Source organism: Thermobia domestica, chromosome 2 (assembly GCF_964235325.1).
Source record: "Thermobia domestica chromosome 2, izTheDome1.hap1.1, whole genome shotgun sequence".
Taxonomy (NCBI): Eukaryota; Metazoa; Arthropoda; class Insecta; order Zygentoma; family Lepismatidae; genus Thermobia; species Thermobia domestica.
Window position 1 is genome coordinate 381,409,171 of NC_137455.1, and position 24,857 is coordinate 381,434,027.

At 35.8% G+C, this 24,857-nt stretch overlaps 2 long non-coding RNA genes across 5 annotated transcripts in view; one reads left to right on the forward strand and one right to left on the reverse strand.

Annotated features, from left to right (window-relative positions):
• The window catches only part of LOC145678876 (uncharacterized), a 133,639-nt gene that overhangs the window by 20,194 nt on the left and 88,588 nt on the right, over positions 1 to 24,857 (forward strand). The window lies entirely within an intron of this gene.
• The window catches only part of LOC145678875 (uncharacterized), a 747,802-nt gene continuing 735,936 nt past the window's right edge, over positions 12,992 to 24,857 (reverse strand). For 2 of the 4 annotated variants that reach the window (XR_014130474.1, XR_014130473.1), the window contains exon 4: positions 12,994 to 13,598. This is a non-coding gene — a long non-coding RNA (uncharacterized LOC145678875). Of the gene's footprint in view, positions 13,599 to 24,857 lie in introns of all 4 variants that reach the window. The other 2 variants (XR_014130472.1, XR_014130475.1) reach the window with 2 other exon arrangements.

Genomic DNA, 24,857 nt, shown 5'->3' on the forward strand with positions numbered 1-24,857 from the left:
GACGGATGAATAATAATAGTGGATGATAACGAAAAAAAAATTGATGGAATGGGAATGAGGGAGGAAATAAAAGTAAACCCACTGACACGATGTCGTCCATCACGAAAAACATATGCCTAGGATCGAACCAGAGAGAGCCTGTTTGTTTTATTTACCTTTTGTGTCCTGTTCTGTTTATGTAATGTAGTGAACCTGTTTGATGCTTCATTCATAAAATTTTTGTCTTAAAATGGGACTCCCTCGAACGGTGGGGAGTTTCCCTGGGTGCAGGTCCGTATCCAGGGGGGTCTAGGGGGCCGGGTCCCCCCTAAATTTTTGCTGCCCCCCTCTAAAATTTTCACGGTAGGCTTGCAAATGAACTATAATATGGTGATGAACTATAATATTGTTGGATCGGGCCCCCCTAACTTCAGCAGGGCCCCTCCTAATTTTTGGGGCTGGCTACCGGCCTGCCTGGGGGCAGTTAGTTGCCCCCACAAGTTACGGCCCTGGATACCTGGAAGTATGAGAAGTGAAAACATTGAGTAAGAATGGGGAAGGGGAAGAAATAACTGAAAGGTAAGATAATACCTAAATTATCAAGAAGGAAATACACGGGTGGGGGGAGTATGAAATTTGATGGCGGCATATTTCAGAAAAATAAGTAACTTATCGTTTAAAATTATTACAGATCCCAGGATAGGAAAAAAGAACTGTAAGTCATGAATAAAATAATCAAAGAATAAAGCAGTTATGATCAATAGAAGGATATTAATATTATTACACTATATGTTATTAAACAACATACAACATTTTGTTTTTACATAATTTTTCACAACTAATTAGATAACTTGTGGACAGTATGGTGATTAGGACCTATATTAAGATACATACTTTCTTAGTTTTGGTGTTACTGATGACGGTCGACTTGAATTACAACTAACAAGGGACGAAAGTATGGTAGGAGAAACGAAAGAAAGTAACAACTAAGAAAAAGAAAAACAGAAGAGTAGAATGGACGAAAGAAAGAAAAAAGAACGTAGTTCTTACATGGAATGAAATTTGACAAATACAGTATTATTTCTGAACAAAGAGCATAAGAAAATGGAAAGTCAGTGAAATTCTTACAAATGGTAAGAAGGATTATTGTTGTATGTGGAATGCGAAAAACTTAACAAATTTTACTTCCGGGAGATGAGCCAATAGCTCCCCTAAATACGCCACTGAGTATATCTATACCGTAAAAAAGCAAAACCGTAATATTCACGTAACTACAGCCACTTTTTGGATGAATACGTTTAGCTCCTCTACAGAACGAAAATTCGTTTGGTTGGTTGAATGTTTAATTCTCCTACAGGATGACGGTTTATCTAGTGGTTGAACTTATATCCTAGAGAAATCCCTATAAATAGGTTGAAGTTCTAACTGTTCTGCAACTGAACTAAACTGTCCTGTAAAGATTTAAGTTCATCTCATACGCACACCATATTCGTGGGATCGCTTCTCCCGAACTTTGTTCTCCGTTACTTTTTACGAATATTGAACAAAGTACATATATATACACACAAAAGTTTGCCTCATGTTCTAGGGCAGCCATGTGCAAGAGCCGGTCCCCGGCCCACTGAGCCATTGAATCCAGCCCGTCTGATTCGTTATTGAAAACTAATTTCTTACGTAATCTGTTAAACTGAGCTGAAAGTTTTTCTTGGATAACTGATGTCGGCCTTGAAAATATCCTCCGCAATGGAACATATTTTTCTTGGATAACTGATATCGGCCTTGAAAATATTCTCCGCATTGGAACATGTTTTTCTTGGATAACTGATCTCGGCCTTGAAAATATCCTCCGCATTAGAACATATTTTTCTTGGATAACTGATGTCGGCCTTGAAAATATCCTCCGCCTTGGAACATGTTTCTCTTGGATAACTGATGTCGGCCTTGAAAATATCCTCCGCATTGGAACATATTTTTCTTGGATAACTGATGTCGGCCTTGAAAATATCCTCCGCATTCGAACATCCAGTGTAGAGTGTACCATCGAACATTGGCAGATTGGTAATGTGTTTCATTAAAATGGTAAATACTGTAAATAGATATTTCTGCTTTTCTTTAGTAAGTAGACTAAATATTTTGTTTGCCGTTATAATAGTTTTTATGTTCGTGTGACATAAGTGTATGGCGAACGATTTTATAAATTGAATATGGCTATTCAAGGGCGCCGATTTCTCTGTAAATCAGATGCAGAAGATATATATATGAGGATTTTAAGATAAATTGCATTAAAATTATGCCAAATATTGTATATTCATTAATATAATAGGGAGACCCACATAAGCTTGGGGGGTCCCGGCTCTCCAGGATCGACGCCCTTGTGGCCATTCAATTCTTGTGAAAATGTTGCACGTTGTCTCGCACGGCCCTTTACGCCAGTAAATCCTCTGTGGTTGGCCCTGTTTAAACTTGCACATACTCATCTAGGGCCTCATTCCGTAGTGGTTTTCCGTTAAAGCAACGCAAACGATGTTCACCTAAAATTTCATCATCATATTGCAACTAATAAAAATATTATAACAATCAGTGCAAAACTTATTGAACACCCTTTGTATTACTTCCCGTGGCTCTGAGTTCGATTCTCGGTGGAGACGGAATCTTAGATGTAAACCTGAGTATGATTCACGTCACACTTTAATAAGTAGATCCCATGAACGTATCTTTCGCTATATTTCTATAAGGTTTTATTTAAACCCGTAGCTAGGAAGGGGGAAACGAGCGGGGTGGTGGCCCAGGGCGTTGAGAACAAGAGGAAACCGAACAAGCAAGAAGAATGGTACATTTTGAAAATAAGTAAACGACGCGTCGCCCCGAAGAAGTATTGACGCAATATTAAATCAATATTGTTTTCGGTTTGCAAAGAAATAGATTTGTTAAATACTTCCTCGCTCGCTTCGCTTGCAACACAAACGTTTCAATAAGAGTCATAACCGTTTCTTACTCTTACTTAAAATAATTATGATTTGTTAATGATGATATATACAAGGTACCGAGTAATGACTTATAGTATAGTGTACGTAGCAGCGTTTTCAAAATCAGAAACGACCAAAGTCTGAAATACATGTTGGGAGTTTTGATGGTGATGAATTCGCTTAGTTAATCACGCTTCTGTACCCAATCAGACTAACCACGGTGGTGAGAATGAAGCTACGAAAATAAGAGAAGTGAAGAGACATACGCAAGTTGCTGTTTGCGCGAGAATATTAAAAATGAAGGTAAACAAGTGTGATAATAACATTTTTGAACTTCAAGCAGTTGTAAAATAGGAGCTTAAGGGTTCAGAACTTAACCCAATGAATTTAATATACAGGGTGTCTCAAAAGTCCCCTGACATAGGGTAACTCTGTTTTTATCAGAGTTACAACAAAATGAAAGAGGGGAAACCATCTCCAAATATTATCTTTTCAATCTAAAGTGAAGAACTTTTTTAAAATTGAACGAGTGATTTGGGCTGTACACTCTTTATGCGCCCAATGTTAAATGAAAATGCAACGTTGTCATTTACCTGGACCCAAAACATAAGTGAATGAAGTTACTTTCTTTTACTCTAACGTGTCGATGGCCGACCCCATTTCAAACAGCAACATCATTTACTTATGTTTTGGGTCCAGGTAAATGGCAACGTTGCATTTTCATTTAACATTGAGTGCATAAAGCGTGTTCAGCGCAAATCACTCATCCAATTAAAAAAAAAAAAAAAATCTTCACTTTAAATTGAAAATATCATATTTGGAAACGTTTCCGGTCTTACATTTTGTTGTAACTCTGATAATAACAGAGTTACTCTATGTTAGGGACTTTGTATATATTTGTGTGTTTTAGTGTATTTTTAATGTGTTAATTAATAATAAGTATCCTTAAATTCAAAATTTTCATTCATTAAGAAATAATTTCAAAGATACGTAGTAGCCAAACTATATTTTGGATTTTAAATACGAACATTAAACATATTCTTCAAGTCCATCGATCAGTATTTAGGAATTCGCAAAGATTTCTTCTGAATTTCCGTTACATTTCTCAAAACATTCTTTTACCGTAAAAGAATCGAAATTAAAATGATATTTGTGTGGTCACATACAGAATAAAATTACAAAAGTTTACAATTATTACTGGAAATTAATGCTGTTACCCATTTCGAACATTTTAAAAGCACATAGTTTCTAATGTATTGAAATTTCGTTTCTTATCGATAGTATGAAATGTTGTAAATAGTTGTAAATTTCCATAACTGTTCTCCAAGTGGATTTGTATACAACCAAGGATAGTTTTGTCAAGTTTAACAAAAAGTTGAAAATAATCATCTTGAAAACAGCTTTTATTTGTAAAAGAACACAGAGTGATCGCTTTTGGCTGTTGCTGTCCAAGCAGCTTAGTGGAAATTCAGCGTAGCATAACAATAAAAGCAAATTCTCTTATATGTGAAAAACAGGAAGAAAAAGCCTGGTAAGGTGAGTGTACGCAGGAGCCAAATTCTACTTCGCCCCGGGCGCCGAAATCTCTAGCTGGGGCTCTGCTTTTAAAGATATACCACATTGACTTGACACCTAGTCTTCCGTCCCAATCGCTGCTATTGGCTGAAGGAATTCAACTCCCTTTCGTCATCTGCTCTCTCTCTTAGCAACAGCTAAACCCTCATTGGCTAAACGCGTGGGTGTGCGAGGGTGTGACCTTTAGTTCGCATTTTTACCACGGCTCAAGACATTTTGGCAGCACTTTAGTATCCTTTTCCCGTTTGTTCTTGGGTCTTAATTTTGACAGTCTATTCTTTAGTGTCAATTTCATTGTCAAGGCGTTGCAGTCTATCGCGATGGATACAAATATTCTCTATTCTAACGCCCTTAATAGCCTCTTCTCCTAAGCAATTAATATTATTCAACCATGTCTAGAATTCATCGGCTACTAGGATACTACTACACATAGTTGGTACAGGCTGATCTCTCTTTTATTTATTTATTTATTTATTTCGAAATGTAATTCGGAGGTCTGTTGTTCTGAAATTTGTGCCACACAAGAAAGAAAAATAAAGCTCTACTAAACGCAGTAAAGAGAATAACGTGGTACTGTGCTTGCATTATTGTGTGTAGGAATATGAGATACAGGTAGCCACCGTTACCCGCTTAGATGTTAACGGATTAACCAACTCGAACGACGTAAGCGCATTGGCTAGTGGAAAATACATAATTCAAAAATTCGCTTTCGTTCAAGAGTTATCGCGTAGAGTAACGGATTGATGATTAATTAAGTCACCGTTATCCGTTTTCGATGTTAATGAGTTGATTCCGTTAGTGAACTTCACTCTAGCTGTCTATTGCAAAACAATTCAAAAATTTGCTTTCGTTCAACAGTAGCGGGTAGAGAATAACAGACAGATGATTAAGTAACCGTTACCCGTTAAGATGTTACCGGATAGATTCCGTTAACATGCTTGGCCATAGCCGTCTATTGCAAAATTCAGAATTCCAAAATTCGCTTTTGTTGAAGAGTTATCGTGTAGAGTAACGGATGGATGATTAATTAAGTCACCGTTATCCGTTACGATGTTAATGGGTTGATTCCTTTAATGAACATCACTTTAGCTGTCTATTGCAAAACAATTCAAAAATTTGCTTTCGTTCAACTGTAGTGGGTAGAGAATAACAGACAGATAATTAAGTAACCGTTACCCGTTAAGATGTTACCGGATAGATTCCGTTAACGTGCTTGGCTTTAGCTGTCTATTGCAAAATTTAGAATTCCAAAATTCGCTTTTGTTGAAGAGTTATCGTGTAGAGTAACGGATCGATGATTAATTAAGTCACCGTCATCCGTTACGATGTTAATGGGTTGACTCCGTTAGTGAACTTCATTCTAGCTGTCTATTGCAAAACAATTCAAAAATTTGCTTTCGTTCAACAGTAGCGGGTAGAGAATAACAGACAGATGATTAAGTAACCGTTACCCGTTAAGATGTTACCGGATAGATTCCGTTAACGTGCTTGGCCCTAGCCGTCTATTGCAAAATTCAGAATTCCAAAATTCGCTTTTGTTGAAGAGTTATCGTGTAGAGTAACGGATGGATGATTAATTAAGTCACCGTTATCCGTTACGATGTTAATGGGTTGACTCCGTTAGTGAACTTCACTCTAGCTGTCTATTGCAAAACAATTCAAAAATTTGCTTTCGTTCAACAGTAGCGGGTAGAGAATAACAGACAGATGATTAAGTAACCGTTACTCGTTAAGATGTTACCGGATAGATTCCGTTAACGTGCTTGGCTCTAACTGTATATTGCAAAAATCAGAATTCGAAAATTTGCTTTTGTTGAAGAGTTATCGTGTAGAGTAACGCATGGATGATTAATTAAGTCACCGTTAGCCGTTATGATGTTAATGAGTTGATTCCGTTAAAGAACTTCACTCTAGCTGTCTATTGCAAAACAATTCAAAAAATTGCTTTCGTTCAACAGTAGGGATGGAGTAACGGACGAATGATTAAGTCACTGTTACCCGTTAAGATGTTAAAAGATTCATTCCGTTAATGATCTTTGCTTTAGTTGTCTATTGCAAAACAGAATTCGATTATTTGCTTTCGTTCATGGGTTATTGTGCAGAGTAACAGACAAGACCCGCTAACGTACCGTAATCCTAAAAGCACCCACTTCTTTTTTCATCATGATGTAATACGAATTTTAATGTAAACTGAGAGTATTCTTTACTTGAATACAAAGCGTAACAATTAAAGGATATGTTAATGCAAGACCGACCGAACATTGCAAACACATTTCTTTCTTTAAATCAATCACTTTACAAAAGAATTGGAGGCCTTGGAAATGTGGGAGTGGAGGAGAATTAAAAACATTAGCTAAGTTGAACGGAAAAGCATGTGGAAATGTCAGGAATAGTAAAGAAGAAAAGAACAATATTACATGGAATTAAAAAGAGAAAGAGAAATTGGTTTGGACATCGGCTGAGAAGAAGCTGTATGCTGTGAAAGAGATGAGAAGGAAAAAAAGGGAAAACATAAAGTTTGTACGGCACGTGGAAATGTTAATAATATATTTTACATTATAAAAGTTATAAGTTCATAGCCAATCTTTGGAGGCGGAGCCTGTGGAAGAGTTGAAGGGGTCCTCTTCGTATCTCTTCGTGTTCCATCGGTTCCCCTTCGTCTGCTTGCTGGTGCTAGTGCGGAAGCACGTGTTTTTGTTTACTAATATAAGGAATACTTCAATATTATTAATGTTAATTTGCAACATGGGAAAACAGCAGGAACAAAATAAAACAATGACTGATATGTCAATCATAAACATCAGAGTTATCTTCATCCTCAAAAGGGATATATTGAATGCAATTTCGTCTTGGAACTATGTAGAAGATAACTTGTCATACAGTTTAACTTACTTTTTGATTGATTCAAACTGTCACATTTGAATCCATTATATTACACAGAGTCTGGCTTCAGCACATGCATATATTGTAGAACTAATCACTTTGTTTCGGTTTTTACCATTTATTTTACTGAACGATGAAAAGGAAGTCACTCAAAACAATACTTCGTGGACCAGTACTCGCTGAGAGATAGAAAACGTGACAGAAGTGCTTAAAAGGAAAATACTCTACAAAATTTTAGTAAAGACTGTACATAATGTGTGCGGTCAAGAAGTAGGACCTTCCACCGTACGGGAGGATCAAATTACCGTGTTCGTATGGTCAAGACCGTGCGTCTGGCAACACTGCCTCCAACGAACTGATGCAGTTAGACTTTGTAACTGATACCATATTTCTTCCATAGATGGCATTGTATGCCAGAAAACCTTATTAGTAGCGCGGTTACCAGACCGGAAATTTTTGGAAATACCCTCACAACATAGTGGTAGACCTTGGACTGCTTAGTATCCGTGAAATATTTTTCTGTATAGACAACTTGTACGAAGTTATGGATTATCAAATTGAATTATTAGCCAAATTTTCGAAACAAAACAAAACAAAACAAAACAAAAAAAAAAACAATCGCGAAGGTTCAATGCAGCATTCACAAAAGTTTTCCAGTTACTTCTGTCCTTAGCCAAATGGATTTAGTTTCTACCTTCTTTTCCTCTGTATGAAGTATATTTATTTATTTAATACCAAGTGTATGACATACTATAGATTAAATATATGATAGCTAGGATCTAAACTTTAGCTCGACAATTCCTAACTCCCCACTTTTATCAGCCTGATACCGTTACTTGAATTATCCTTTGCAACCCGAGCAGGAATTTGAACAAAAGCATATACTCTCAAGTTGGAGATCCTGATGATCCCCTAATTATCACAAGGTAATGATTGATACCTCGCTGAAAAGCTAACACTGATTCCAACGAGGTAACTCTTGTGCAGTTCTCGTCCTATTTGTATTGTATGAGACCGTCCAGAACATAAATGTAACTTACCTCAAAAAACTGAGACTCAAAAAATTGACCAACTTTGCCACTCCCCCTATTTAAGCAATAAGTACTTTTCCAGGGTATTAGAGTGTAGTGAACTACTTCGTTGTTTCACATACCAATTTTATAACTGTACCCCCAAGGGAGGGAATGGGCCTCCCCCAAAAACCTGCTGAATAAATGCACGAGATTTACCCTCTCCTTCTCCGTCGCGGTATCTCCTACATACATAAAATGCATATCGGCGGCAGGATTCATCCATCAGAAACACATTGCTACCAAAATGATCTTACTAGCTTAAGATTGGTGTAAAGGGACAAGTTTTGCCGATAGATGTCACTACGGTCTTCATATCTCTCTCGTGTATTTTTTACCTTTCACGAAAATTTACAATTTCTCTTACAAATTTCAACCTAGAGACTTCAAATTTCTACAGGAGAAACTTCATAACCTATCGAAGGCAACAATCCGTACCAATTTTTTATTTATAATTTTCTTCATTGTTGAAACAGTTCCATTGTTAAAGGTTAGGATATCCATTTCAACAATCAAGCTATTTCAACAATGAAGAAAAATACAAATAAAAAATCGGCACGAATTGTTGCCTTCAATAAGTTATAAAGTTCCTTCTCTCAAAGTTCGAAATCTGTAAGTTGAAATTTATAAGAGAAATCGTGAATTTTTGTGAAAGATAAATAATGCATGAGAGATATACGAATAATGTAGTGACATCTATCGGCAAAACTTGTCCCTTTACACGAACCTTAATTAGGGGCGGAGCTATTAAAGTTTGATCTTGACGCAGCAGTTGAGTCCTTCGGCGTTTAAAGCTTAAACTTTGTTTTAAACTTCATTTTGTCCCAAAAGTCTTATTTATTTATTTATTTATTTATTTATTTATTTATTTATTTATTTATTTAAGAAGAACACAACAGGTAATTCTACACAATTACAGTGTTCATATCAGAGTTACATAGAATAGCTGTAATATATTTGCGAAATCTATTCTGACTCATACCGTGTATATCGAGAACTTTTTTTTTACATTTACTCAGTTTGTTGTACACTGCACCCATCCTCCACGTTGGTGACTGTTTTTTTGCATTTGTTCGAGATTTCTTACCATAAAAGAAATTTCCATTGCCCACACGTGTGTTTCCATTGGGTACCCTGAGATGAAAGGCAGAGACCAAATCCTTACTATTTTATTTGTTATTTAATATTTTGTACAAGAATTTCATGTCATTTAACACTCTTCTGTGATTGAGAGACATTGTGTTAAAATTTTCATTAAGAGAAGTGCTATTTTTATATCTGGGGAAGATGCCTGTTCTCTTGTACACCAGAAACCGCAGAAATTTATTTTGAACTCTTTCTATTCTAATAGAGTCTTTCTTCGTGTGGGGGTTCCATATAATAGACGCATATTCTAATTTTGATCTAACAAATGAAAAATATAATTTCAGTAAAGCATTCGACTTATTAAATTCCCTTCCCATTCTCAAAATGAATCCAAGATTTCTGTTTGCGTCATTTACAATTTGAGTTATATGATGCTCAAACGATAGCTTCTTATGATATATTACACCCAAATCATTGACAGTTTGTTCCCCCTTTTAATTGTTTACCATCTATCTTATATTGAAATTTAACAACATTCCTTTTCTTAGTAAAGGACACGGTTTTGCATTTATCTGAATTTATGTTTAACAAGTTGCTCTTGCACCATTCATTTACTCTGTCTAGATCCTCCTGCAAACTGACACAGTCCTGTGCTGTTGTAATTCTCCTATATAATTTTAGATCGTCTGCATAGAGTAGTTTATGCGATGTTTTAATACAATTAGGAAGGTCATTAATGAATATTGCAGAAATTACAAATTCTTGTTTTGATCTTATGTCCTCAACAACCAAATGTAAAGATGTGTATAACTTTATGTCCTTATACAATTTATCATCATTCAACGACATACAAAACACAAATGGCCGCACATTAGACCTAGTACTTTCTAATATCAAAGATGTAGTTGTTTCCAAAGAGTATCCACTTGTTCGAGAGGATAGACATCACCCAGCAATTCTAGTGTCTTTAACGCTTAATCATATTACTAAATTAAAGCAAGTTCCTAAAGTAACTGGTTTCAACTTTAAAAGGGCTGATTTCACAAAATTATATATAGAATTATCAAACTTATCTTGGGATTGCCTTTCTCAAAACGATGATGTTAATTGTGCTGTTTCAAAATTCTACGAAATGATTTATAACGTATTCAGCCGATGCGTCCCTGCTAAAAAGCACGTCAATGCCAGTTATCCGTGCTGGTTTACCTATGATATAATCAAAAAAATCAAACGGAAATCTTACCATCGTAAAAAGTGGAAAGAGGGGCTAAATAATATCGCATACCATCGGGAACAGTTCCTGGAACTACGAAAAGAAATTAAATCAGAAATTTCGAGAGCGTACAAGGCATTTATTTCACATTCTGAATTTACTGTAGAAAAAGACCCACGGCAGTTCTGGTATTTTATTAAAAGTAAAACCAAGCATCTTTCGTCAGATTCTCTAACATATAATGGTAACGAGTTAAAACATAACAAAGAAATTTCTCAGGCATTCGCGCATTATTTTCAGTCAGTATATAGTAGTGTACCCGCTAAATACGACACATATTATCTAATAACAAATAATTCTGAATGTAGTATATTAGACACCTTTCATATAAAGGAAATAGAATTAGAAGAAATTGAGCAGGCTATTAAAGCGCTGAAACCCAAAACATCTTGTAGTATAGATGACATTCCACCGTATGTGGTGAAGGGCTGTTTAGATATATTCAAGCATCCACTCCACATTATCTTTAATATGTCCATTAAAACCAATATATTTCCGAATAAATGGAAAGAAGGTCTCATTTGCCCTATTCCTAAATCTGGAAACAGGAATGAGATAGAGAACTTCAGACCCGTAGCCATCCTATCTCCCTTTGCAAAAGTTCTTGAAACCATATTATACAACAGAATTTTAAACCATGTAAAGCCTGTCATATCTGAACATCAACACGGATTTTTAAGGAATAAATCCACAACAACCAATCTAGCAATAATAACGGATTACATAGCAAGAGAGTTAGACAAAGGCGGTCAAGTGGACGTCATTTATACGGATTTCAGTAAGGCTTTCGACAGAGTTGACCATGATGTGCTACTACAGAAATTGGTATCTTTCAATTTTTCTAAACGAGCAATAGAGTACTTCGCTTCCTACTTGTGCAATCGAGAGCAAGCTGTCTCTTACAAGGGATATACTACCACGAAATTTACCACATTATCAGGTGTTCCTCAAGGATCCCATTTAGGTCCTCTATTATTTCTTCTTGTAATTAATGATATTTCAACCTATGTTAAAAACTCTCACTTTCTGTTGTTTGCCGATGATCTCAAATTATATTCTAAAATAAGCACAATAGATGACTGCACACAACTCGAGCAGGATTTACAGGGTGTTGGGCAATGGTGTGCCAAAAACAAACTTTCATTGAATATCTCTAAATGCAAGTCTTTATCGTTCTCAAGGAAAGAAAATCCCATCAATCATCTGTATATAATTAATGGCATATCTCTGTGTAAACCAAATTCAGTTAAAGATTTAGGAGTAATTTTTGATTCAAAATTGACCTTCTCTCATCACATTGATGCAATCTCCAACGCTGCATTCAGAAACCTCGGTTTTATCTATAGAATGGGTAAAGAGTTTAGAAACGAGTCAACATTCATTAAACTTTATAATTTGTACGTAAGGTCCCGATTAGAATATGCGTGCGTTATTTGGACACCGAATGTAAATAAATACTTACAAGCGATAGAAAACATACAATTTAAATTTCTAAAAATGCTTACGTACAAGAAAACAGCTTTCTATCCCAAACAGATTCCCTACGTGGACTTAGTAAGGAGTTTGAATTTCCTAACGTTGACGAATCGACGAAAGATGTTTGATTTACTATTTTTATATAAAGTATTAAATAATAAAATTGACTGTCCAGAGCTACTCACGAAAATATATCTGAGCGTTCCAACAGGCAGAACAAGACCAGGGAATACTGGTATATTTTTCTGTGAAAGGGCACGAACAAATATTCTCAGTAAATCTCCGCTGTGGAGAATGTGTGACTCCTACAATGAATTAAGTCATAAAACTGATGTATTAGATATATTCAGTATGTCAGAGTATGTATTTAGAAACAAGATTACCGAGTACCTGACACTCGAAGTGCATTGATTAATTGTACGGGTAAAAGTATATATGTATATGTATGTATTATATGACACTATAATTAGGCATTAAGCCTGTTGTGTTGTTTTCTAAATAAATAAATAAATAAATAAATATTATAAAAAGTAACGGCTCTAAATTAGATCCTTGTGGGACCCCAGAAAATTGAATGTATTTGAATGATCTACAGGATTTATAAACCAAATATTGTTTTCTGTCCATCAAATATGACTTCATAAGAGCAATTAACTGATCAGAAAAGTTGAGAAATTTAAGTTTATTCACTAACAACGTGTGGTTTACCTTATCAAATGCTTTCGCAATATCTGTATAAAATACATCTATTTTATTATTGCTTTCAAATGTATCAACTAGATGGTCAGTGAAGACAGCGAGATTTGTTACGATGGATCTGCAAGGAACGAATCCATGTTGATAATCCGATATTACTGGTTTAATGTGATTTGCCTATACTTTGATAAATAAAAAAAATATCAACAGAAACCCTTAAATTACTAAATTGTGTACAATCACCGACAAAATAAATACCATAATGTACATATAATCAGTATATGGAATGTGTTATTTTCTTTTGTCCATGACTGTACTAAACGTTTTATATAATAGCAGGTTATAGGTTGGAGTAATATCTTGTTTTATTTTGATTACAGAATATACGTATAAGAAATCGTATAATTACCTTGCTGCGAAATAATCTCATATTAAACAAAACAGAGCAATATTTAAAGCAATATGAGAATAAAACAAACTGACCTATACGCGTAGCATATTTGTAAATCATTGGTGAAGCATCTTCTGTCTTGAAGGTAGAAACAGGTTGTCAACGATGATGTATGTTTAAGGTTCCATTCCGACGTTCCAGTTCTGCAAGAAACGGAAAGTATTTTAGAAATGTAGCCACAACAACCATCACTGGATCACATAGGTACAAAATTATTAAATTATATCGCTTCCAGTGATGGAACAGGTCATTTAGTCACGGGGCACTTGGGTCTCGATTCTCAGACCCGGACACACCAAATACCCAACAACAGACCTGGAAGTAGCATTATTGCAGCTCTGCACTAATGGAACAGGTCATTTAGTCACGGGTCACTTGGGTCTCGATTCTCAGACCCGGACATACCATATGCCCAGCAACAGACTTGGAAGTAGCCGAATATCAGCTCAGCAGCATTATTGCAGAAATTCATAGTGGATTTGAGCATGAACATTAAATTGTCTGATTCCTGGTGTGATATCTTTTAAATCAAGATGCCACTTCTTAAATATTTCAAATATAGTTTCGTGCTTATTCGTCTTCACATATTTAAAATAATACAGTGGTTTTTCAACATAAACTATACAAAAAGATTTAACAAAACAAAGTTTGGGCTCAGTGGTATTTTCTATATTCCAAACTACAAGTTGTACAAGCTTCCTTGAAAAACATAAGGAAAACTTATTTTCAATCGTTCATTCTGTGAAAAAAACCTGCAATTATATTTCAGTGCAATATTTTGGTAGGCAGGCGCACACAACAGGCAAGAAAAGAAATTATAAATTTAGTGAGAAAATAAATAAATAAAGAAAGAGATAATCGTGTTTCTTAGCATTACATTAGCAGGTTCACACATACTGCTTATGAGTATGATATTTCATGATCTCTAGGTCGTCAAAGAGTCTAAGTTCTACTGTGTGTATTCCGTCATGAATCACGATGTACCATCGCTGTTTCATACAGCTTCGGAAAGCAGTGCACAAGAACTGATAAGTTAGGTAAGCTTTTTTTTTTTCGTTAGCTTGATGCGATAAAATTTCGATTTTCACTACTATGACTTCCCTCAAGAACCGCTACTGCCGGAGTTGGAATCCAAGACGCTTAGTAAAGCTATTTGATTAATAGATTATGGTAAGATCGCATTAAACCTTATAATAAAGATTTCATCCGTTTACGTCTGAAACATGGTCGTACAGCTTGGGTCAGTGTAAAATTCTGTAGCAAGTTTTGAAATTTCGATGCCACATTAAACTTTCCTTGCCAAAATGATGTTTTATATGGTCGCAACGATCTTCTATCTAGTACGCATTATCTTTAAACATTACGAGCCTAAAATGGCTCGAGTTTACAATCGGAGCTCCCTCGAGCACAGGTTCCTTATTCTTAATACGGCTCGTGCTCAATAATCTCAACGAATCTTAAGGTCAGGGGCGGATTAAGGCTTTTGGGGCCCTGGAGCCGACTATTTCAAGGGGCCCCTATGTTACGAATGATTCCAGCGTTATTAATAATATGATCTTAATGCCATTATTGATTGAAGATAAGGCTGCTGATGCTAGTAGAGAGGATTTAGTTTCACCTAAGGCTAAGATATTGAATTTCGACACACGAATAAAAGGAATTACTCAGAATTCTTTTTTGATAAACAAGATATCAATTGTATGTTTCAAAATTAATGGGAGAACATTTCATTATACTTTTCGCGTGTTATGTAATTTTCCCCCAGACATGTTAGGGAATGACTTTTCAGTATCTCAGAGAGCCCAAATTAATTTGAATAGGAACGTTTTATTGTTAAGGAGATTTGGAAAACCTCTTAGATTTGCTCTAGGTAATGACAGAGATATTTCAAAGGAATTGTCACCACAAACTAATAATTTGGTTTGTAACAGAGGTCCAAAATAGCTCATTCCCTCACAAAATAAGTATCTTGAAGACGCTGGTGGAAGAACACTTAACTCTAGCGATACCGCGAGCGAGAAAAAAAATAGCATGGGTCTGAAGTAGTGCTCTCAACGGGTCGGGTCGGGTCGGGTTGAAGACCGATCCGACCCGACCCTTGACTCGAATTGACTGACCCGCCCCGACTCCCCCGAACCGTGATCCGACCTGACCTGACAACCCGACCCGAGCTGACCCGGTTGACCCGACCCGACAACCCGACCCGAGCTGACAACGACTGACCCGACCCGACAACCCGACCCGAGTAGCCTGATCCGACAACCCGACCCGAGTTGACCCGACTGACCCGACCCGACCCGAGCTGACCCGATCCGAGTCGGGTCGGGTCGGGTCACGTTTCGGGTCGAGTCAACCCGATCCGTTTAAGAGCACTATGGTCACGACACTGGGTGAAAGCCAAAATGCACTCCCATTGGGAATTAAACCCGGACCACGTGTACCAAAGTCTTACACGTTAACCACTAGCTAGATCAAGCAGGGGATTTCTATATGCATCTTAATGAATATTTGGCACTTTTGAGGTTTGCTTATTTCTTTTTATAACTGATACCAATGTCCGACGTGGGAGAATTTTTTTTCTTGCTTTAGTTCTATGTGACGAAATTTTTATTCAAGGTCAGTGTTCTCACCTGCTTGGACGGCAGGGGGTCTTCTCGGAAGGCAGTAGCAAAAGTCTCTTGGCGGAGACAAAAGGAAATCGTTTAACTACAATGATAAGGGTTGAGGAAACAGAACACCTGTGATTTTTTCCAACCCTTCAACTTTCATTCCAAAATAGGTTCTTATGATTCCGGGACCCGTGCCACTTTGATTCTTCTTTCTCGGTAATTAAAACGTATTTTACAGTATATATAGTTGCACGTAAGAAGATACATAATATGAATTGTGTAATTTAAAATTTAAAAATACAGTATGATATTTAATTATAAAGTACTAATTTTATTTCATCACTTTCAGCCCAACAAATGAAATTCAAACAATTCGCTCCCTGGGTCTTGGTCATCAATACTGCGTCTTTTTCTTTGTCTTGCAGTCAAGTCTTGGTCCTGCATTTCGTATTCTTGGTGGTCTTTCATGCTATACAAGAGCCAAGAATGCTCGCCTCATCGGTACAAATGAAGACCAAGTGTAATTTTGATTATGGTCTTTCATACTATACGGAAAGCAAGAAAATATGCTCATCGCTACTTGGTGATCACCAAAACAAGGCCAAGAGCAAGATTACTATGCAATTCGTCTTGCATATCCAATCTTTATCTTGTTCTTGTATCGATGTCCTTGGGCTTGGTGAAATAAAATGAAATATTCAGTTTAAGGTCCCTCGATTCTGCACCGAGGCTAAGGGATATGGTGACCATAAGAAATGAATGAATTGGTGGAATGAAGAAAGTGGGAGGAAACAGGGGAACCCCGAGAAAACCCACTACACGGCGTTTCTCCACCACAAAGCCTACTTAGCACAAGCTGGGATTGAACCATGGACACCATGCACCAGAGATGAATTCTCTACCACTGAGCCACCGCAGCCCTGTTTGGGCTTGGTCGTCCATATCCAATCATTTTTTTGGCCTTGCTTAAACAACTTCTAGTTTTGTTCTAAATCCAGACTCCATATTGGCGTAGATATTACAGTCGATTGGTAAAATCAATCTTCCACATTTACAAATTAAAGTACACACAAGTACAAAAATAAGCATTTACCATAAAAACACTAGCTGCAAGTGTTCAAAATAGATTTATGGCTTCTATAAAATCAATTGAAAATTGCTATTTTTAATTAGGCAGCTAGTGAAAAACAGCAGCATTCGACTCCAGCTGAGTTTAAGCTCAACCTAAACTCAGTTGACCAAAGTGAACTGACCCGACTGACCCGACATGACAACCCGACCCGAGCTGACCCGATTGACCCGACCCGAGTTGACCTGACCCGACCCGAACCGTTTGAGAGCACTAGTCTGAAGCCTATAAAATAGTAAGTTGATTGCTATATTTTAGTATTAAAGAGAGGGATTTTTGGGGCCCCCGGAGCTTGGGCTCCATTGGCTCTGCCCTTAATCCGCTCCTGCTTAAGGTAGATCAAACTTGCACTTGCTCAAGCTCGGGATTGATAGCCTCAGTGAAACTCAAGCTAGTTTGATCTCACGCCGATTCATTGGGCTCATGCTTACTAAGAGGTTGCATTCGCTATTCGGAAATAAGGCTCATACTTTTCTTGCTTGCATTCATTAGTCTCATTGAGACATTCGGTTGCTTGGACTCTGGATCACTATTCTTAATAAAACTCACTATAGCTTATTAAGTGTTTTGTACAAGAATACCATATCATGTAATGTTCTTTGCTTAAAGGTTGTAGTTTTAAAATTCCTATTTAATAAATAACCCCTAACAGTTTTCAGTCTTTGGGAAAATGTTTGTTTGCTTGTAAATAAGATGCTTCAGAAATTTTGATATGATTTATTTTCTATTTTTGATGAGTTTGTTTTTTTGTGTCTGGGTTCCATACAAGTGTCGCATATTCAAGTTTGGAGCCGCAAACATGTTTGATGCAATATTTGAAGACTGACAGGTTTACTAAACTCCTAACTAATTCTTAGAATGAACCCAAGATTTTCGTTTGTCTTATTTACTATGTTATCACTATGAGTATCAAATGTAAAATTAATATCGTATTACACCTAAATCATTTATAGTATTCACAATGAGTAGCTCATTTTTATTTATTGTATATTGAAATTGCACTGGTTTCTTGCGTTTTGTAAAACTCACGACTTTACATATAGAAATATTTATACCTAGTAAATTACTTTGGCAACATTTCACTACTGCATTCAAATCCTTTTGAAGTTCATTGCAGTTGTTTATTGATTTAGTTTGGCACATGTAAATATTTTAAAGTCATCAGCATATAACGAGTTGAGTTGAGTTGAGTTGATTTTGAGTTTAAAGTCCCGTTCAGCAGCGAGGCCATATGAGACGTGGACCTACTGATAAACGTGGACTCCGAACCACTTGAGCTCCCGCCGGGAATCGAAGCCGGGTCCCTAGCGCCAAAGGCGAGTACGTTAACCGCTTAGCCACGAAGGAGCTCTAGTATATAACGATTTACGGGAGTACATGCACTCATGAAGATTGTTTATAAATGTTACAAATAGTAGAGGTAAAAAATTTAACCCCTAAGGAACACTAAATGGTTGCAAGAATTAGCCTAACTTATATCTTTTGTATACAACGAACTGCTTTTGGATTCTCAAATATGACTGTAATAGACCAAGTAACTCTACTCTGTGGACCAATTAAGTTTCTCTACTAATACTTTGTGATTTACCCTATCAAATACTTTCGCAAAATTTGTATAAATAATATCGACTTGACTACCTTGATCTACTGGACTTCGTACGAAATTGTTAACAATACTAAAATTTGGACTATCAACCCATCCTGAACAAAATCATGCTGATATTCTGAAGTTGATGGTTTTGTAAGGTTTTCAGTCCGTTTATAGGGAATAGGTTCAAATACTTCCACAAAAAAGCACTTAATATCGATAAAAATCTATAACTTTGAATATCTTCACCATTATTAGATTTAGGAATGGGACAATTTTTTGTTATTTTCCATTTACTCAAGAATTTAAAAATTGGAATAACAAGATTAATACTACTCACTCTAGCTTTGGAACTTCTTGTATAAATTAACAGACAAATTCTTACCAAAGCATATATTAACTAATAAATAATAGCGTTACAGTTTTGGCAAACTAACTTTGCCTTCATCAGACACATTATCTAATCAGATAATGTGTCTGATGAAGGCAAAGTTAGTTTGCCGAAATTGTAACACTATTATTTATTAGTTAATATATGCTTTGGTAAGAATTTGTCTGTTAATTTAAACAAGGTTAAATATAATGATAATTTAAAATAGAAAACCCTATGTGTTTCAACCTTCGTTAGCAATAGATTAGTATCGCTTCCGATGGGCTTGTATGGGCGTTAAGAACACAAGGGAATTGAGTCAAAGTACCAAAGTTGTGAGAAAAATACGTAATGTTTGTACGGTACTCCTCAGTACATGGAAAAGCTAAAAACGTTTTTTTTTTTTTTTAACATTATGAGAATTTATTTACAATGCCCGGACATGAATCTTTTGTTCTGAAAAGAAGCTTTAGATAGAGATCTATAGGATGAAGTATCTACAAAATGGCCGAAAACTGGATTTGATTCCCTTGTGAACTGAACGCTTCTATATGGTTCGGCTTCAACCCCAAACCGTATTGATGATTTCAGTTAATCTTGGCGTAGAAAATATCAAACAAACAAAAACTGTTTGTAGTGCAGGACTAGCTAAAGCTGTAATTATACGAAGATGATCTTTGGTGCTACAGCTCATGAAGGCCAGCAGGTCAGACAGATTGTTAACTCAGTGATATGTGGTCAGCATATCCGCTTTCTTTGCTGTTATTTGTACCTCTAAGTAAAATGAAATCTTTCAGTTTATGCCTTTTGGTCAGGGCAAGCAAATGATGATGGAAGAATTGGTGGAATGGAAATGTGACAGGAAACAGGAATACCACGAGGGTCAAACCAGGAATTCCACACATCAGAGGTAAGCCACTGAGTCACCGTGCCTCCATTTCTACTTTTGAGGTGTATCTGAAAGCCTTACTACGATTACTAAGTTTCAACGTTGATACAAGGAGGGCATAGCCCAATTTGCTAGTCTAATGGCTAATGTATATGTCTTTGGTGCACAAGATCATGAGTTCGATTTCCGATGGGGAGAATCTCTAAAGTTGTTCAGATCCCACTTTAAACTCTAGGTCTTATCCTGTATTGCCTCTCTGCTGACGAAGAACGTAAATACAAATAAAATAAATAAGGGTATATACATTATGTTATTATTATTATTATTATTGTAAACCCTTTCCTTCAAGCTCCGAAAGAAATAAGCCAATCAGTGTTCGGTGTAGCATATAATGTGGTTAGTACGATACAAGTCTACTGCTGCTGTTGCGGTTTCCTTGGCCTGTGTCTTCCACGTCTTTCATTTAAATATATCCCCCCCCAACTATCCTCATCACCATTGCTGGATTAACCCATCTGGAGACCCGGGGCTAGAAAAAATATGTGGCCACTGCTGACTTCACCTAATACATTTCTATGAAACCAGAAAGGAAAATTAAGAGTCTTCATCCCGGCGAAATTAAAATACCGCTAATTTTACAGTAATTATGTGATATCTTCAAATAGATAAAAGATAATCGAAATGTGGAACAAGAGCGCCCTAGACAATATTATTTTACATAAGAAACCGTTATCACGACTCACTTATCTGCTTTCGATTTCGAGCCATTTTGAAAATCGGCATTTATTTTCGCGCTTCCAAACAGCTGAAAACGGAAAGCCACTAGGTGACTTGTGATAACGGTATCTCACGCAAAATAATATTGTCTAGGGCGCTCTTGTTCCATATTTCAATTATCTTTTATCCATTTGAAGATATCACATAATTACTGTAAAATTAGGGGTATTTTAATTTCGCCGGGATGAAAGGGAATATGTTTCATATTTTTGGTCATATTTCACTTTATGATGATGATGATAGTATTTTCATGAATTTTTTAGATAACCAATTGAGGTTTTGATCAGGGTGGAATTCCCTCTCCACCTGTAGGCCCGGGACTACATCCCCCTAAGCCCTCCCTCATTAATCTGGCCCTGCTCACCATGTTTGATAAAGCATGTCTAATTTCTAAAGTGGTTAACCTAATCAAATAGTGAACCCTATTCAGGTGCTTTACTTCGGTAACGCAACACCGTTCGAACCACGTGAATCTCCACTGGAAAACGAACCCGGGCATTTCGCGCTAAAGACGCCTATTCCAACGGAGTCCAACCATATAGCAACACATGGATCTCACTAATAATAATAATAATAATAATAATAATAATAATAATAATAATAATAATAATAATAATAATAATAATAATAATAATAATAATAATAAAGCCTAAAATCGTAATTTAGTGACAAAATGTCTACTCGAGATATAATCAGAATAATTCTTCACTATATTGTTAAGATTTTAATAACTGATTAAGCGAAGTACCATGTCTTATTTCTGAAGGCACACTTTATATGCTATTTATTTGAAGTTAATGTCACGTAAATAGTAATCATAACGTTAAGATAAGAAACAAAATTATTCTTGGAACAAAATAAAAACCTCTTAATAATAATGGGAAATGTAGAATGACTATTCTGCCTGAAGTCGTGAGGCTTAATTTGATTTTTATAGCATAGCTCACGTGGATTATAAAATGCCGCTTCATGTGTAACTCGTCTACAAGTCGTATAATAGAGGTTCGTGCGTGGTAATTTTCGTTTGTCATGGCTGCAACATTGTACAGCAATAGGAGGTAAGCATGTGAACATATAAAACTTAATAGCAGTAAGTGGAAAATAGTGCTATTACATGAAACAAAAAAAGTATTATTGTAGTATTATTGTGCATTGTACGGTGTTGAATGTACTTTTTTTAATTCTAAATTTACGGACTCTTTCTTTAATTATCACCTATGTTCCTAGTAATAACCAATTCTTTTTTAAAATCACTGAAAAATGCGCAATATCTATAGCTGTAAGATTTATCAACGTATAATTACATTTAGATACTGACAATATACTGTTAAAGAAATCCTTGTTATATTAAAGAAGAAATATCATTTATGTTTTAACAATAATAGAATAATAGCACATTTGTCAGTAGTTCACTATAAATTTAGTAGACATCTTATACTATAATTGACATTATATAAATCATTAATTTCATTCTATTATAACTTTGTTTAAATTTTGCATTAGAATTATAGCAAACCGCTGACAAAGTACTGTTATATTCTCGTTGTTAAACTACAAGTAATTATAATAATACTAACCTTAACATTTATAATAAAATATAAATGATTGATGTTCAAAAAACGATAAAAATAAGTTATTTAACTATCAACTGTATATCTTCTGTCACGTCGGATTGCTACTCCTTACAAACAGCGAAGTGTGTGATATTATCATGATAGGAATTCGAATATCTATTAAAGATAATACTGCTTATTCTCTACTGTCCGTTTTAACTTCGATCCGGGTTCATTTCCCGGTTGGAGCTTATATAGTTCGTTTTTTTACGAAAAGTTGTTGATCCATTCAAATCTCATATATCATCAACTGCTGAAAATGGACGTTCAAACCCAATCAAATGATATATGAATGGGTGAAAGAAATTCTTGTATAACTCATATTCAACGAACTTAAAGAGTTCGTTACTGAACTTGCTCCCTCTCTCTCTCTGTATATATATATATATATATATATATATATATATATATATATATATATATATATATATATATATATATATATATATATATATATATATATATATATATATATATATATATATATATATATATATGTGTGTGTGTGTGTGTGTGTGTGTTACTTGCGAATTTTTCAATTTTGAGCCTTCCATTCAATAGACCATCGAGAACTATCTCAAAGAAGTGATGGAACTTTTCGCGTCACTCTTACCGTTCCCGTGATATTGGCCCAAAAAAAAAAAAAAAAAAAAAAAAAATATTCAATTTCGGAAGATTTAAGGAACCATATCTTAACCTAACTTAACCTAAGTTATAGAGAGAGATGTTTTGCGAATTTTTCAATTTTGAACCCTCCATTTTCAGCATGTATGTGTTCATAAAACAACATACTATAGAACCTTTTAACAAAACATGTGGAAAAAATTGAGTGCACAAAGAAATTATTTTATAAATCGATAGATGTATTACAAAAATTGTTTATTGAGTATAATAATAAAGTACATAGAACAATTGATATAAAACCTATAGAAGTTAATAAGAAAACGCGAATTTTTTAAAGTTCGTTTTGGCAGTGCTCTTGGAGCATTCTCAACTGGTTTCTTTCTGACTAGCACCATTTTTTTTTTTTTTTAATAAATGAAACAACTGTTTCCTTTATCACTAGAATTTCTACTGTCAGCTGTTGAAATCAGCTAGCTTTCAGAATTAAGTTCTGACTTACTTCTTATATTATGTTAACGGAATGACTTATCAATAACTGACCTATTCTCTTTTTACAAAGAGCTCCTTCATGGCTAACCGGTTAGCGTACGCGCCTATGGCGTGGGAGTCCCGGGTTCGATTCCCGGCGGGAGCTCATGTGGTTCGGATTCCACGTTAATCAGTAGGTCCACGTCTCATATAGCCTCGCTGCTGAACGGGACGTTAAACTCAACTCAACTCAACTCTTTTTACAAAGTGAGTTACACCATTTTATCTTTCACTTGCACGTGTAATTCTTCCTGGCGTATTGTGTGAACAACAATGTTGATTGCTTGGTTCCACAAATAAAAGAGGGTATAAAGTATTTGAAAGCAAAATTTCGAATAAAATATTTCCTGCGGAAGTAGACGAACAAACAACGTTAAATTAAAATAAAATAAATGAAACCTTCCTTTAGGCTTAAGTCCCACGTTAAGCCCTTCAGGCTAAAGGAGGCGAATAATTTATGTAAATGAATTATTATGAAATAATTGGTGGGTTAAGAATGAGGGAGGAAACTGGAGAACCTTGAGAAAATCCACAGACACAATGTGGTCCACTACAAACTCACATGCCCTGAGAACGAACTAGTAACCCGTCACATTAGAGATGAACGCGCTACTACTGAGCCACCTTCGCGAGGGGGTCAGAGTAAGAATATGAGAGCCAGTGAGTAATAACACTTCTCAGTGAAATGGAATTGAACGGCATATGATTATATGAAGAGGGTTTTTCTGCGGTAATGAACCTTAAAGTTCTTTCAGTCATGGTTAGTTTATGGTCATGGTAGCATGATTTCCCCCTGTTGTACTAAGTCTTAATCTGTCTGAAATTATAGCACTGAAATGTGATTTAAATGTATTCCATAAATCAATAAACATAATATTTTCCAAATCTATTTGCATTTCCTTTTTTAGACTGCAGTAAGTCAACTTAAATTTAAGAAAAGTTGCCATGTCTCTGAAACAGTGGGATAGTTGCACAAAAATTTAATTGAACACTTATATCCTGTAGTAATAGTCAACCCAACTAACACTTCGATATTACGGTTGCATACCCTAAAGGCGTTCTGGAAAAGTGTACATAGTCTAGTTCGAAAATTTCTCCACCGACTCCACCGAAAATTTCTCCATCGAAAATTTCTCCACAAAAGCTCTCCACCGACTTCTATCCTTAGCTAACTGCATCCAGTTTCTACTTTGTATTCCAATCTCTGCGAGATCCATCTTAATATTGTCCTCCCATCTGCGCCTAGGTCTTCCTAATGGTCGTTCTCCGATTGGT